The sequence below is a fragment of the Lolium perenne genome, chromosome 2, assembly GCF_019359855.2.
Source record: "Lolium perenne isolate Kyuss_39 chromosome 2, Kyuss_2.0, whole genome shotgun sequence".
Lineage (NCBI taxonomy): Eukaryota > Viridiplantae > Streptophyta > Magnoliopsida > Poales > Poaceae > Lolium > Lolium perenne.
The window spans coordinates 13078780-13094951 of record NC_067245.2 but is presented as its reverse complement, the minus strand read 5'-3'; positions in this window follow the sequence as shown (position 1 = coordinate 13094951).

Genomic DNA, 16172 nt, shown 5'->3' with positions numbered 1-16172 from the left:
GGAGGCGACCCGGGCGGGGGCGACGGCCCAGGCGGGCGACACAGGCCGGGGTGACCTGTGCGGAGGCGACGGCCGAGCGTGGGGCGACCCAGTGGGGGCGACGACGGCGTGCGGGGGCGACGACCCAGGCGGGAGCGACGGCCCAGGCGGGGGCGGCGACCCGGGCGGGGGCGGCGACCCAGGCGGCACGGCGATCGAGGAGGCTGCATGGGGCATGCAAGGCACCGCGTGATCGACGTGAACAGCAGGGGCTGTAGAATCCGCCGGAGGGTCATCCAGAAGCTCAAGGCGCGCACCGCGTCCAACACCTGCACCATGGTTAGGAAGCAAAACAGGAGCATATGCAACATCATCAAATTGACCAGGCAAGGTAGGAGTAGACACCAAGGGCTGGGTAGGGGTAGGTGGGGAAACAGAGGGGGCAAACGGAAACAGGTTTTCATCAAAGACGACATCACGGGAGATGTAGACACGATTGGATGGGATGTGGAGACACTTGTACCCTTTATGCATGGAACTATAGCCGAGGAAGACACACTGTTTGGAGCGAAACTCCAGTTTGCGACTGTTGTAGGGACGAAGATGGGGCCAACATGCACAGCCAAACACTTTGAGAAAGGTATAGTCTGGAGGTTCATGGAATAATAGCTCGATAGGTGTTTTCATATTGAGGAGTCTAGTGGGAAGCCTATTTATGAGAAAACAAGCTGTGATAAACGCGTCACTCCAAAAACGAAAAGGGACAGATGCGTGCGCAAGAAGTGTTATGCCAGTCTCAACAATGTGACGGTGTTTTCGTTCAGCAACGCCATTCTGTTGGTGTGTATGGGGGCAAGCTACGCGGTGAGCAATGCCATGTTTCTCAAAGAAAGAACTAAGATTACGATACTCACCCCCCCCAGTCGGACTGAACATGAACAATTTTCTCCTTGAGGAGCCGTTCTACATGGCGTTGGAATTGCAAGAAGACATCAAACACATCAGACTTGCGTTTAAGCAGATAAATCCATGTAAAGCGACTATAAGCATCAATAAAACTGACATAATAGTTGTGACCACTAACTGAAGTTTGGGCATGGCCCCACACATCTGAATAAATGAGCTCAAGAGGAGCTTTGGCTACATAGTTTGACACTGAAAAGGGTAACTGATGACTCTTGCCTTGCTGACAGGCATCACAGACTGCAGGTTCTTTATTACTAGACACAAGTGGGAGATCATGACGATGAAGCACATGACGAACAATGGGAGTGGCAGGATGACCAAGGCGAGAGTGCCAATGTGATGACGAAGCTCGCACAACACTGAGGACATGGGGGGCGGCAGGTACATCAAGAGAGTAAAGACCATGGCGACTCCAACCTCTAAGAAGAACGTCCCGCGTGACCCGGTCCTTAACAAAAAAAATGAAACGGGTGAAACTCAACAAAGACATCATTATCAAGAGTGAGCTTTTTAACAGACAGCAAATTACGAGTGACCGAGGGAACACGGAGAACATTACGAAGATGAATGGACTTAGATGTACGGGTAAGAAGGGATGCCTGGCCAACATGGGAGATGTGCATACCTGACCCGTCAGCAGTGCGAACCTGGTCGTGGCCAGTGTAGGACTCCCGCGCGGTGAGGTGAGAAAGATCATGCGTCAGATGATCTGTAGCACCAGTGTCCATGTACCACGTAGGATCAACAGGGTAGGATGAAGTAGACCCCTGTGTCGCAAGAGCCGCCTGTTTCTCATTACCGCGGCCATCATTCCCAATGCCGAGAAAGTCTTGCTTGAAGCGTCGATGACAGCGAGAAGCAAGATGGCCTTCAATGCCGCAAAGTTGACAGGGCACCTTGGCGCCACAGGCCGGACACTGCCAGGCACGGCCGCGGCCACCGGTGGTGCTGTTGGGGCGGGGCGGCGTGGCCGGCTGGCGGGGCTGCGGCGAGGGCCCGCCTTGCGGGCGCGGCTGCTGTTGGCCACGGCCGCCACGGTAGGCCGCATTGGCCACGGCGTCGGCGGAGGAGCCATCAGGACGCATCTTCAAGCGGCGCTGCTCAGTATTGAGAAGGCGAGCATAGAGCTCACGAGGCGGCAGGGGAGTGTCACGACCGTTGATGTTTTCCACAAGAGCTTCATAATCTTCATCGAGGCCATTGAGCACGAAGGAGGTGAACTCCTCATCGCGAAGAGGCTGCCCAATTGAAGAAAGAATGTCCGCCATCTCCTTAATCTTGTTGTAGTAGGTGGAGATAGAGGAATCCAGCTTTTTTGTTTCACCGAGTTTGGTACGGATTGCCATAGAACGAGCCATAGACTGCGAGGAGAAGCTGGAGTCGAGGGTGCCCCAAGCGTCTCGCGAGGAAGTAGCAAAGACAACCATGCCCGCCACCGAGGGGGTAAGCGAGGACTGTATAGCACCGAGAATTGCTTGATCCTGAGCGACCCAGAGGCGATGCGCCGGGTTAGGAATAACCATGGGAGCACCGTCAGCCGTGGTAACCTGGAGAACAGCCGGAGGGCACGGCAAGGATCCATCAACAAAGCCTTCCAGGTAATGGCTGCGCAGAAGAGGCAACACCTGGGCTCGCCATAGGAGATAGTTGTCGGCGTTGAGCTTGACCGTCAACAGATGGGCAAAGTGGAACGGTGCGGCAGTGGGAGCATAGCCGGCTGCAGCAGCAGAACCGACGGTGGGCACCACGAGAGGCGCGCGGGGGGGCGTGTCGAGGACAGGCGTAGATGGCGGTGGCGAGTGCGGCCCGTAGGAGAGCGGCGGCATGCCGTAGAAGAGCGGCTGACCGTAGAGGCCAGCCCCGTAGGGCACCATAGGCGCGGACCCGATCGGCGGAGGCGGCTGAACCGCAGGAGCGCCAGGGGCAGCAAGGACGCCAGAGATCGGGGCCGGAGGCGCCGAGGCGGGCGTGGGAGACGCCGAGGGAACCACCGCAGGCGACCCCGAGATCGGAGTCGGGGGCGGCGGCACCATCGCAGAGGTGGCCCGAGCAAGGGGAGAGACCGGGGTGGAGAAGGGCCACCCGGCCCCATTGGTGAACAACGAGCCCGCCGGTCGCGTGGAGATCGACGGCGGGACGAGCGGCGGAGGAGCGGTCCCGGCAAGGAGAGCCGCGAGAAACGGCGACACCGTCGCGGTGGTCGAGGAAGACGCCATCGCAGGGGTGGTCGACGTGCTCGAGGCAACAGGAAGCGAGGCGGCGGCGGCGGCCGACGAGGGCAGGGTGGCGGCGGAAGTCATGGGTGGGTGGGTAGATCGGTTTAGGTCTGATACCATGTGAAACAATGATTTGGGAACGCTCAACACCCAATAGCGTTGGCGTAGGGTTTATATTTATAGTGTACAACACGTACAATGTTACAGGTATAATACACAGAAGCTCTACGTATATATACAGTCTAACAGGAATCAAGGCGTCGGGCTCGGAAAAATTGGCGATGCTTCACATATCGATAGATGGAACGGATTTCAGGCGCTCGCTCAAGTCGTGGCCGGCCAGCCGGATTGGAAACCAATGAGAAAAGAAAATATCCAAGTGTAGACCAAACTCATTTAAAATCGTAAAACTGCTCTCTTTTTTCTGCAATTTATAGTAAGCCTATAAAAAAAAAATGGGCCCCCAGTTTTTCTGGTCCCGGGGCGGCCGCCCCGCCAGACCCTCCCCAGGGCCGGCCCTGGCGCAATCCAATGCGCCGCGTCTTGCCACGCCAAAGAAACTAGGAACCATCAGCATCACGCTCGTATGTTGTCATCGCTGATCTGGTCATCCTTTTCAGTTTCAACCGGCCTCCACGTCAATCACAAGACCACACAGGCTACTCGTCTTATGTGCCTGATCCAGCCACTGCAACCACGCTCCACCTTGTGTCGTATTAGGTCAGCATAATCGTCCATCGCTCGACGCCGTGTAGATAGATGATCCCAGCATGTCACACTTCAGACTACTGCAAGCCCGCACGCCATCCTAATTGATTTCGCTAGCTGTTGGCTCCAATGATCCTCATCCAGCTTCATGGTACAGACCTCGCGCACAAGCACCTAATTTAATGAGAACAAATAATTACGTGCAACTTACATGCATGCATCATTATTTTGCCTTCCTCTTTTATTCACTTTTGCACGTGTGACGTGTCTCCGACAAACTTCCGACCATATCATACTTTCTCCTACCCAAAATATGTTACATATAAGTTTTGGTCAAAGTCAAACTTCATAAGTTTAATCATCTATATTGATAAAAATATAAATATAAATAATAATATAATAATATTTTAAAAATTATGAAATATATTTTCATATTATATGCATTTGATATGGTAAATCTTTGTATTATGGTCAAAGTTTGCATAGTTTAACTTGCCTTGAGGGGCAAAGCTCCGTGCTTGTGCGCCCGGCTGTCTCCATGGCCTCCCACGGATGGTGCATAAAAGGGAGGCGGCGGGATGGAGCTCTAGCCGCTCTGGACGGCGGCGGCGACTAGGGCCAGGCGGCCAGCCCCTAGGGTTTAGAAGATGCGCGGGGAATCCGGTGGGATTGGACGTGGAGGGGATGGGGTGGATGGCGTTTACATGATTCGGTGGATGGGGCGCTGGTCAGCTGAGAGGTGGGGGTTGCCGACGGGGAGCAGCAGCGGCGGCGTTGATGCTCGGGAAGAAAAGGGAACGAGCAGGAGAGGACACGAGAGATTGGGTAGCAGGGTTGGATCGGTGAGAGCCGTTAGATCCACGACAAGTGGACTGCTCAGATCGTGACCACGCTGTAGCTATTTTCTCTGCAAAAAAATTTGGCTCACAAATTAACTCAAATTTTTCGTCCCGAATCAAATTCGCAGTTTGCTCATCACTTTCGCATATCCTCCATAGTCAACCTTGTCCATCTTCCTAGGTACTTGATAGACAGTTACCGTCATGAACCATATGTTACTCGTCAAAACTGCGTACGTCCACACTTAGTGTGACCACATGTCTGACCACCAGTCTAACGCCGTGTTCATCTACAATCCTGCCGAGTCTTTTGGTTCGCGAACCTCAATTGTAGATCACCGCAATCATACCCAACTGGACGCTGAGTTCATGTATCCTTCAAACCACTACAAGTTGGTCCAAACAACGTCTCACTCTTTTTTTGCTGAAATAGGATTCGACTATCTGTCGAAGCCCCTCCATCAGCCGAGTGGAATCTTCCATCAGACTCCAGCTCCACCTTCAACATGATCCCATGGAAGATGACCAGTCCACCTTCACGCCCGTCAACTTCAAGCTCACCAGTCTGCGCCGTCTTGAGTTGACTCCGCGCCGCATGTCCAAGCGTGCAAACCGTTGTGTCGGTGTTTTGTGACGCCAAAGAAATCAGGAACCATCAGCATCACGCTCCTATGTCGTCGTCGCGGATCTCGTCATCCCTTTCTGTTCTGACCGGCCTCCACGTCGACCCGCCAGACTACACAGGCTACTCGCCTTATGTGCCTGACCCAGCCGGACTTATCCAACTGCAAACACGCTCCACCTTGTGCCGTATCGGGTCAGCACAATCGTCCATCACTAGACGCCGTGTAGACACATGATCCCTCACACTTCAGGCTACTACAAGCCTTATGCGCATGCCATCATCCTTGATTTCGCCGTGGGCTCCAACGATCCTCGTCTACCTTCATGGTACACAGGGGCGGAGCCAGGATTCGGACATGGGGGGGGGGGGGGGGGGGCGAAAATTCGACAAGTCATCAAAGAGAATAAATATCATAATATATTAAGTCAATAATCTCGTTAGAAAATTACATATCTATTAGCTTAAAGTGTGCCCTACGACCACCGGTGTCGAATCTCGTCAGAACAAATTTTTGCAACTATATCCTTCCCAATGTATACAATCATATAATGCCGAAGAAAATCATCTCTCATTCTATTTGGAAGACGTGTCTTGATCAATTTCATTGCCGAGAAAGCTCGCTCGGTGGTTGCAGCTGACACTGAAAGAGTTATGACTAACCGCAATAATCTATCAACCATTGAGTACGTAGTAGCTTTAACCGTTTTAACTAGTCCAACTGTAAAATCAGCAAGTGAAGACAAACTTTTAAGCTCGGAATGGTTGCAAACATCCAACTGTAAAGTGGGGAAGTTGAGACTCCAACTGATCCCTATCTTGACTAGAAAAATCCTTGGGATAATTTTTTTGAACCAGCCTGCATATTTTCGAGAGATCAAAAGAATCATGTCTTGGATCCAAAGAAGCACAAAGTGTCATGAGTACTTTGAATAACAAAGCAGTCATTTAACTCAACCAATTGTTGATCTATAGCAACATTGAACACATCTGCTTTGTAGTTATGTAATGTTGTTGTGTTATCATGCTTGTTGCGAGATCTTGTCACATCAACATACTTACAGAATACAAATTGCAATACATAGAGTTAAGTAAGTATGATAATATATGTTCTAAATATATACAAGGAGAGAGGTATTACTTGCCACTTAAATCGGGAACCTCAATTTCATGCTTCAAGCAAAAAGACTGAACCTCCTCCAGAAGAGATTCCCAACCATCTTCTTTTAGCTTACCAAGAAGCACTTTTGTGTTAGAAACTGAATCCAATGCATTTAAAATATCAATGGACTTCCGTTGGAGGGTTTGACATAAGACATCAGTGATCTTCATGATCTTCTCCATTAGATGCAGAATGAACACAAAATCAAATGACTTAATTATTTTTAGAGCACCTACTGCATCTCCCCTAGAATATTTTGAGACTGAGCGATCAGTTGCTACACTCTGTAGGACTGCAACCGTAGGACCAAACATCTTAAGTAAGCTCTGTATGGATTTGAAGTGAGAACTCCATCGAGTGTCCCCAGGTCTCTGTAAAGATCCAATCTGATTTGCTCCTTTTCCTTGTATCTAGGTCACCCAACTCAATTTCTCGTTCAATTTTAGCAGCTTGATTTTCTAAAATTTATCATTGCGTCTAGGCGACGCACTAACAACATTTATGATGAGAATAGCATGTTGGAAAAAGTTATGCACCTCATGTACCTCCCTTGATGCCGCAACAAGAGCCAACTGTAACTGATGAGCCATGCAATGTACATAATAAGCATAAGGACACTCGTTTAGAATTAGAGCCTTTAACCCATTCCATTCACCTCTCATGTTACTAGCCCCATCATATCCTTGTCCTCTTATATCGTGGACATTCAAATTATTATCTGCAAGGACAACACAAATTTCCTGCTGGAGAGTCAATGCAGCAGTGTCAGTAACATGAATGATATCAAGAAAGCGCTCCGTTATGAATCCTTCCTTGTTCACAAACCGGAGGACTAGTGCCATTTGCTCTTTCTTCGATTCACCTCAAGCTTCATCCACCATTATACAAAACTTGCTAGTACCAATTTCTTCTCTAATTTGCATCTGAACCTTTTGAGAAAATAATTTAAGAATTTCTTGTTGCGCAGTATGGGAGGTGTACCGCGCATTCCGTGGAGCGTTATCCAAGACAACCGCATGCACCTCTTTGTTATAAGAAGCCAACAACTTTACCAATTCAAGAAAATTACCCTGGTTCATGGATTATGGAGATTCGTCATGCCCTCTAAAAGCACAAGCTTGGAATGTCAATCACCTAGTGAAATCATGAAGGAAAAAGTTATTACTATACTGCTTACTACAATACATAATAATATTCTGCTATCTAGGATGGAAAAATATTGCATACCTGATAGAATTGATTGTAACCTAAAACCTTAGTCTTGCATCTAAAACCATTCTTTCAGTCGCTTGTACAATTGTCTTGTCAATGTGGGTCATACTATTTTTTCGATTGTCAAAACATCTGACAGAATAATTATGACCATGTGGGTTAAGAAATCACACTCTTTTCCATCATTCACTTTCTTCTAGTTTATAAACCCAAACCCCTTAACAGTGAATGTATCCGAGCCACACCTTCCACTTGGTTTCTCTGTAAAGACAAAACATGGAAGACAATATGCATGATGTGTGGAAGGTGAATACTCTAGCAAAGGAATTTTTTTTTTGAAATAACTAAACTGGAATCGGTGACGATTTTTTATTATATGTATACTCTCTTACGTATGTCTGATAAGGACCCTCGGAAATATAGAATCATCGTGCTTCTTCTTGCTAATCGATAGGAAGTTCCCAAATCTGTTTGCGCTTACCAGGATCCCTTACAAATGATGTGCTGCCAATTCCCCTGTTCTGAAACTTATATTGGTTCCATAATATTCTGATCATCAGTTTGTATATGAACAGGATTGGAACCTTCATCTACAATAGGTTGCTGCTTCTCAGACTCATATGGACTTGCATTTTCAGAAATAGTAATATTAGCGCTTGAGGTTGAACCAATTCGTTGGAAAAGAAATCTACCCCTCTTCTTTGTGCTACCTTTCTCTTCGTCTTTTAAGTGCAACGAAAATAAAAAAGACCACAATTAATAAATGAATATACTGTTTTATATGATACGGACATGATTGGCGACTTGCAGTCTTGTACCAGTAGCAGGGAAATTTGTAGATACCTACTGTTGTATGCAGCGGAAATGTAGAAAACCGGAAGGCGTAAGCGGAATTGGTGACGAACGGCAGCAGACGGCAGGCGAACACGCGCGCCTGGCTGCCAGATCGCAAAGACGCAAACACAGCTTCGATCGATCGATCGGTTCGAGGTGCGTTTACTTTGGGTTCCAGACCAGTAGACCACGATGGCAAATACTTGGTACATTAATAATGGTCTGCTTACGTACAGAAAATCGGTGGGTGTGGGGGGAGGGGGCTCTAGACCCCTGCCTCCGCCCCTGATGGTAATCAACACATTTTATCGGAACAAATAATTACCTGCAACTTACATGCATGCATCATTATTTTGCCTCGCTCTTTTGTTCGCTTCATCACCTTTTTTTTTTCCTTTAGCAAATCTCTGCACCACCGCTGCCCACGGTTATTTGCTTTTTTTCTTTTTTGAGAGAAACCACATATTTCATTAATCGAACACCAAGACACATGTGGAAACTAAAAGATAAACCGGGATAAAATGATTATCCTGAATTTGCAGCCTAAAAGATCGAGAAATACAAAACGATCTCTAGGGTTTCCTGCAACCACCGTAGCCAGCGGCCGCCATCCAATTCCAACGCTGCCGAGACGAACGCAAGAAGAGACACCGAGCCTCCACCGTTGCAAGATCCAAAAAAACACCATCGCCAGCGAGGCATTGTGACATGAACAGGCCTGCTGCAAGCAGCGAGACACATATCGCTGTGGCACGTCGACCGGGGGACGTCCCCGTGCTGTCTTGGACCAAGATACGCCGCCTCCCATCGGCGAAGTCGGAGAAGAATGATATAACCACCACCTCCGGACCAACATCTTCGCTCCAGAAGAACCACCGCGTCCTGGCCCCTAGCGCCGTCGTGGACAACGACAAACGCCAGTGACACGTTGAGATACAGATCTCGCCAGATCTGAAGAACGGCGAGAAGACCAAGCCGCCGACCTGAAAGATCGACAAGCACACGTTGCCAACAACTCCGAGACGCCGTCGTGAAGATCACCGCCGGTGTGGGAGTGGAGTTGTGGCAGATTTATTTGCCCGGACGCCGCTCCCACCACCCCAACGACGCACCAGAGGAGACAAAAACTAACCCTAACTACTAGACCAGAAAAGAGGAACGAGGTTCCCCCTCCCTCATGCCGCCGCCAGAGCGGCAAGCGGAGGGAGAGGAAACCAGACCCAACGCCCTGGCCGGAGATTGGGAAGATTGGATGGCCTCACGGTTCTTTGCTTTGTGTTTCCATCGTACGAGTACTCTGCAGCCGCATATTAGCCACCAAGGCTGGTGAACCTTGGCCTTGCTTTGTCCACCAGGTTGCCTAAACAGCCCGCGCGCTTTGGGGCCGCACGTACAGCGCGCGCCGCCAACTCGCCTGGATCAAAGCGACCCCGATCGATCCGTCGCGATTTGCCGCCGCCCAACGCATACTGCCCGCTCTACCGATTGCTTCGTCGCAAAAAAAAAAAAAAAAAAAATCAAACCGATCTGTTGCTGATGTGTTTGCCGAGAACCGCGCGCCTCCTACTGCCGCTTCAGATCCTCAATGTCCTGTCTACTTCCGTCGCCAACAATTCGGATCAAGATCCAGCCGCTCTGCCGACGAAAAATAACAGCCAACCATTATTGTCCTCTAGATCTGTTCCATCTGCGACCTCAGGATCTTTTGCTCTGATACCACTTATTAGCGTTGAAGATGTCAAATTAATCTATCAAGAACAAGCAATCACAGCAAATAACACCAAGATTTGATAACGCACTTTAACGAATGCCTACGTACATCTGGGAGGTATGCTTTACGAGCGCTTCTCCCAAATACTATCATGGTACCATCGACGACAAGCCCATTGAGGTGACACACACACTTAAGATTAAAACATCACGCCGGACCACCACCCCTGCCGCGGGCGTCAGACTATCACCGAAAATCAATCACCTAGCTTTCGTCTAGTTAATTTTGGCTACTACTGGTTCGTTTATATATTAGGTCAGGTTACAGAGTTCGACTCCAACATGCAATCCACACCTCCGCCGATGATCAATCCACGCCCCCGCTTAGATCCATCGTGACCGCAGCTCGATGGTGTCCGGAACATGGCTCGACCGGTCGCGGGGGCATCAAGATTGGCCGCAGCGAAACCGGGAGCGAGCGCGGCAAGGCGGGTGCATCAGCGAGAAAACGGAGGTGGAGAAGAGCGCTCGGACGCCGCACGCCTCCGAGGGTCCTACCGGTAGGTACGGGGTAGAGCCGCCACCCGCGTTCTCCAAGCGGGAATCCTCCGCCTACGGTACATGGCGGTGAACATGGAGCTCGGAGACGAGCGGATCCTCCCGAAACTCGGCGACCGAGGAGGTCGGCTTCGCGCCCGGCGACTTCGTCGATGACAACCACCTTGACACTGTCATCGGGGTTAGCTCGCAGATGGCCGCCACGAAGCGGACAAGGCGGAAGAGTGGCGTCTGGTCGCGAAGGAGCTGGGGAAGATCTATGCTGACCTCAACAGCGACGGCGAGTGAGGAGGCCACCGACGTGTCGCCGCCACGGCACAAGGCTCCGGTGAGCATCCCGAAGGCAATTCAAATTCTGGTAGTAGGTTGTCATGGCGACAAAATGTAATGCATTCTGTCTCCCGCGTCAATCATTTTTAAATATGCAGTTCTGTTTTAGCGTATCTTATCTGCTCACACGCTTTCGTTAGCCTCTAGATCGATAATTTTTCGGCCCGCAAATATGTATTTGGGTTTCTGGTTTGAGGTCTCTATTGGAGTTGGTTTTAACCGGCTGGCCGGAGGTGGGCAATTGACCTATTGTCACTTGGCAAGGAGCGACGCGCCGTTCCATCCTCGTCGAGCACCGTCACAGCTGGCCGGAGGTGTGCTCTTGTGCGATTGACTCAATGTCTCATTTGTTGAGCCGACTGTGCGGCGGCCGCCGAATCCGATGCCCTGCCTGGATGGCCGGTGGAGAGCTAGGGAAAAACAGAGTAAGAACTGAAGAAGCATGTAATTCACGGCAAGGTCCGGGCGTCGTAGTGACTGGCCGGACGTGCCTTCCATATATGTCGGCTGTCTTAGGACATAAGGATTACCTGTCGGCTGTCTTGTTCGAATTTCGGACGTACGCGTGATTTTGGTACGCGCACGCTGTTATGAAGGTCATACAACTCCTCGTTTTGCTAGTCCAACTAGAAAAGAAAAAAACATGCTAGCCCGTCACTACGGGAAAAACAGGCGCTGCCGTGCAGCGTTTCAATGCCGTGCGCCGCCGCACGGCAAAGAAATTATTGCCGTGCGCAGCAAGCAGCACGCACGGCAAAGACAATCCGCACGGCAACATCTGAGAGCAGCGCACGGCAATGAAGGCCAGCACGGCAAAGACAGAAGCGGCGCACGGCAAAGAAACAAATGACGGCAAAGTACAAGGAAACCTCACGGCAAAGAAAGGAAGACGGCAAAGTCCCTACGTGCCGCACGGCAAAGAAACCATGCACGGCAAAGGCCCTGGGCATTGCCGTGGCTCCCCCCTTTGCCGTGCGGACATGTGAGTTGCACGGCAAAGGCACCTTTGCCGTGCGTTCCCTTCTTTGCCGTGCGCCAACAAATTTTTTTTTGTTTTTCTTTCTATTTTATTTCATCTAATACTTATATTTATTTGTTAATTAGTTTTTCTTTTTGATGACTATTTATTAGAGAATGTGCAATACAAAATTACTCTCCATATATGTTCATCCCCCACATATATCACGGTTTCGGAGCAACCCGCGGTTCGGAAAATCTCCTAAGTGTTATCGCCCAACAGTGAGGAAGGTCACACCGGGGAGCTACTTTTGCACAATTACACCTTGCATCACACTTTGACACATACCATAAGTCCACATGCAAGATTTGGTGGGGTTCCGGTGCTCCGGTGGTCGTTCTCCCCCTCCTCCCCCCAAAACAGCGAAACGTGTGCCCCGGCGGGTCTACCCCCCTAGATTTCTCCGCGCGAGGGTGCACCAATGTACTTTTTCATTCTTTTAGGTTTGTTTAGGACATATACACATGGAGAACCAAGATTGGGACCCTTTGGCACATACACCCGCAGCTCGAGCCATTATCACACGATCGATGGTGTGCCTGATCTACTGGTTAGGGTTAGGCGTAGGGTTAGGGCTAGGGTTTAGGGGGTAGGGCTAGGGTTTAGTTTAAAGGTAAGTATTTATGGTTAGGTATAGGTTTAGGGTTTAGGGTTAGGGTTAGGGTTTATGATGCATGGTTCTGCAGCTCCGGTGTCGTGGTTTAGGGGTTTAGAGGGGTTTAGGGCTCGAAGCCTCCCCAGTTTAGGGTTTAGGGTTTAGGGGAGCTACTTTTGCACCATTACACCTTGCACCACACTTTGACACATATCATAGGACCACATGCAAGATTTGGTGGGGTTCCGGTGCTCCGGCGGTCGTTCTCCCCCTCCTCCCCCCAAAACAGCGAAACATGTGCCCCGGCGGGTCTACCCCCCTAGATTTCTCCGTGCGAGGGTGCACCAATGTACTTTTTCATTCTTTTAGGTTTGTTTAGGACATATACACATGGAGAACCAAGATTGGGACCCTTTGGCACATACACCCGCAGCTCGAGCCATTATCACACGATCGACGGTGTGCCTGATCTACTGGTTAGGGTTAGGCGTAGGGTTAGGGCTAGGGTTTAGGGGGTAGGGCTAGGGTTTAGTTTAAAGGTAAGTATTTATGGTTAGGTATAGGTTTAGGGTTTAGGGTTAGGGTTAGGGTTCATGATGCATGGTTCTGCAGCTCCGGTGTCGTGGTTTAGGGGTTTAGAGGGGTTTAGGGCTCGAAGCCTCCCCAGTTTAGGGTTTAGGGTTTAGGGGAGCTACTTTTGCACCATTACACCTTGCACCACACTTTGACACATATCATAGGCCCACATGCAAGATTTGGTGGGGTTCCGGTGCTCCGGCGGTCGTTCTCCCCCTCCTCCCCCCAAAACAGCGAAACGTGTGCCCCGGCGGGTCTACCCCCCTAGATTTCTCCGCGCGAGGGTGCACCAATGTACTTTTTCATTCTTTTAGGTTTGTTTAGGACATATACACATGGAGAACCAAGATTGGGACCCTTTGGCACATACACCCGCAGCTCGAGCCATTATCACACGATCGACGGTGTGCCTGATCTACTGGTTAGGGTTAGGCGTAGGGTTAGTGTCGTTGCCTAATCGACGGTACCCCGGAGGAGGGATCCTCACAAGGGGGAGAAGAAGTAGGGGCCATAGGGCGGAGTGCACACGGGACGGTGGTACGCGATTTACCCAGCTTCGGAACACCTGCACGATGACAGGGCCTACTGCTGCTTGTCTGGAATTATCTGGGCGCTTTCGCGATGTTACAATGAGTTGAGGTCTTGCCTCTAGGGCTCCCGGGATCCGGCTTATAAAGGCGCACGGATCTAGGGTTTACATGGAGAGTCCTACCCGGATACAGGTTACCTAACTACGGTACAATGTCTTGCCGTGTACGCCAAGGATCCGCCCTTCCATCTATGTCGTACCGGATCCGGGTCCCTTAATGGGCCTCCGTGGATCCGGGTTCCTCCTCAATGTCGGTTGGATCCAGCTCCCTGCTCCTGGGCTGGACATCTTCCGTCAGGATCAACAGCAACTGGGCCGCCCGATGGGCCACATGCCTCACCACCATCTGTGGGCCACCCGGGCTTGCCGGATCTAGGCACTGTCGATGGTACACCCATGAAGTATACCCACAACAGTAGCCCCCAGAGTTCTCCGAGTTTCACCTGCTATTTCCGCCTTGCTGGTCCATCATGATCTCCGGCAAATGTTGGTAACGCGGAGGAACTTGAAGAACTCCAACTTCACATTTTCTTCTTTTTTCCAACTTATAGCCGGAAAATGCTCCCATCCTGCGGGACTTCATCCATCGACGTTCCAAAGAACATTTCCGGGTTACTCCCTGCTCGCGAATGAGAGCCAACTTATCCTCACGCAATTACCCGGAATCTTAAAAGACTCAAACGGTTCCGCCAATCCTGGCGCCATTTTCGCGCGATTTGTGCGGTAACTTATCTCTAGCCATTTTTACCACTTAGGGTTTAGGACACGTGTCACGCATCCAACGGCGCGACGCTTGCGTTCCGACCACAGGATGCGGAGCACGAATCTCATCCCGCCGGCCTATAAATATCCGCCGTCGACGCCTTAACCCCCATTCACCCCCCTTCTCACCTCTCTGCCAAGCGCCGCCGCGAGCTCCCTCTCCGCCGTGCCGGAATCTCACCGGAACATCGCCGGAGTTACTTCGCCGCCGCGTCGTGTTCATCCTGTTCTTAACTTCAGCGAGCCACCGCGCGGAAACCTCGTCGCCGGCGACTCCGACCGCCGTAAAGGCCATTACGGTTAGTTCTCGAACTTTGCTCTCACGCCGTAGTTGGTAGGGATGAATTTGGGGAAGATGACGTTGGATCCGACTAAAGAACATTTCCGCCATCGGTATTTCCTTCAGATGTCTTCAACGACTCCGCCTCCGGCCTCTGAACCAATCATGGCCACTCCAATCTCCTCCGCCCCTCCACCTTTTGTTCCAGTTAAGCTGGGTCCTACGAAGGATTCCGGCAAGGAAACTGAAGGGACTTCCGCTAACCCGGAGAAGGCCTCCGGGGAGGATCAGGCGGAGCACAAGGCGGAAGAGGCCGCCGCCAAAAAATCAAAGGCTCGCCAACGGGATGCTGAAGCCAAGGGAAAATGGTGGCCTTGCACCACCACCAAGACGGAGCTGACGAACCTCGAGACGGAGGGCTTCCTGCAACCCGGAAGCTGGAGGTCGGTTCCTAATGAACTAGCCCCAGCTCCGGAGGACAATGAGATGGTGCTGACGAAGGCACTGGTGGAGCGGGGTTTTTCGTTTCCGCCTTCGGACTTCTTCCTGGAGATCTTGAAGGTCTACGGGCTCCAACCCCACAACATCTCTCCAAATAGCGTGCTTGCGATCAGCAATCACGTCACCCTGTGCGAGGGCCATCTCCGGGTAACTCCCGAGCTTCCTCTGTTTCAATACTACTTCACCGTCAAGAAGGAGAGAATCCGGAACTCCGCCGAGCTCGCAACTTGCGGATCCATCACCTTCATGATCCGCCCGGGCCGCGTCTACCCCCACACCGACCACCACGAATCCGTGCGGTACTGGTCCGGAGGCTTCTTCTATCTGAAGGACGTTTCCGACCCGGCGAGCACAAGGAGGCTGCCGCCGTTCAAGAACTGCCCCGCCACCGAGCTTCCGACATGGACGCACTGCCCCCACCTCTCCGAGTCGCCCCAGCTCACTCGCGCCGTCAGGCGGATCTGCAAGCTCACGGAGGAGGGGCTGTCAGGGAAGGACTTGACCCTTTCCTGGTTCACCAAGCGGATCCAGCCGCTCTAGAACAGGGACCGGCTGATGTTCCAGTACTCAGGGCGCGACGACCCAATGCGCGCCACGAAAGACAACTTATCCGCCGACGCCATCGACAAGAGGATCCGGCTCCTCATCAAGGTTCCGCGTGAACTTCACGTTCACGTGTGTAACAAAGACATCCACACGAAGGGTTCCGGAACCG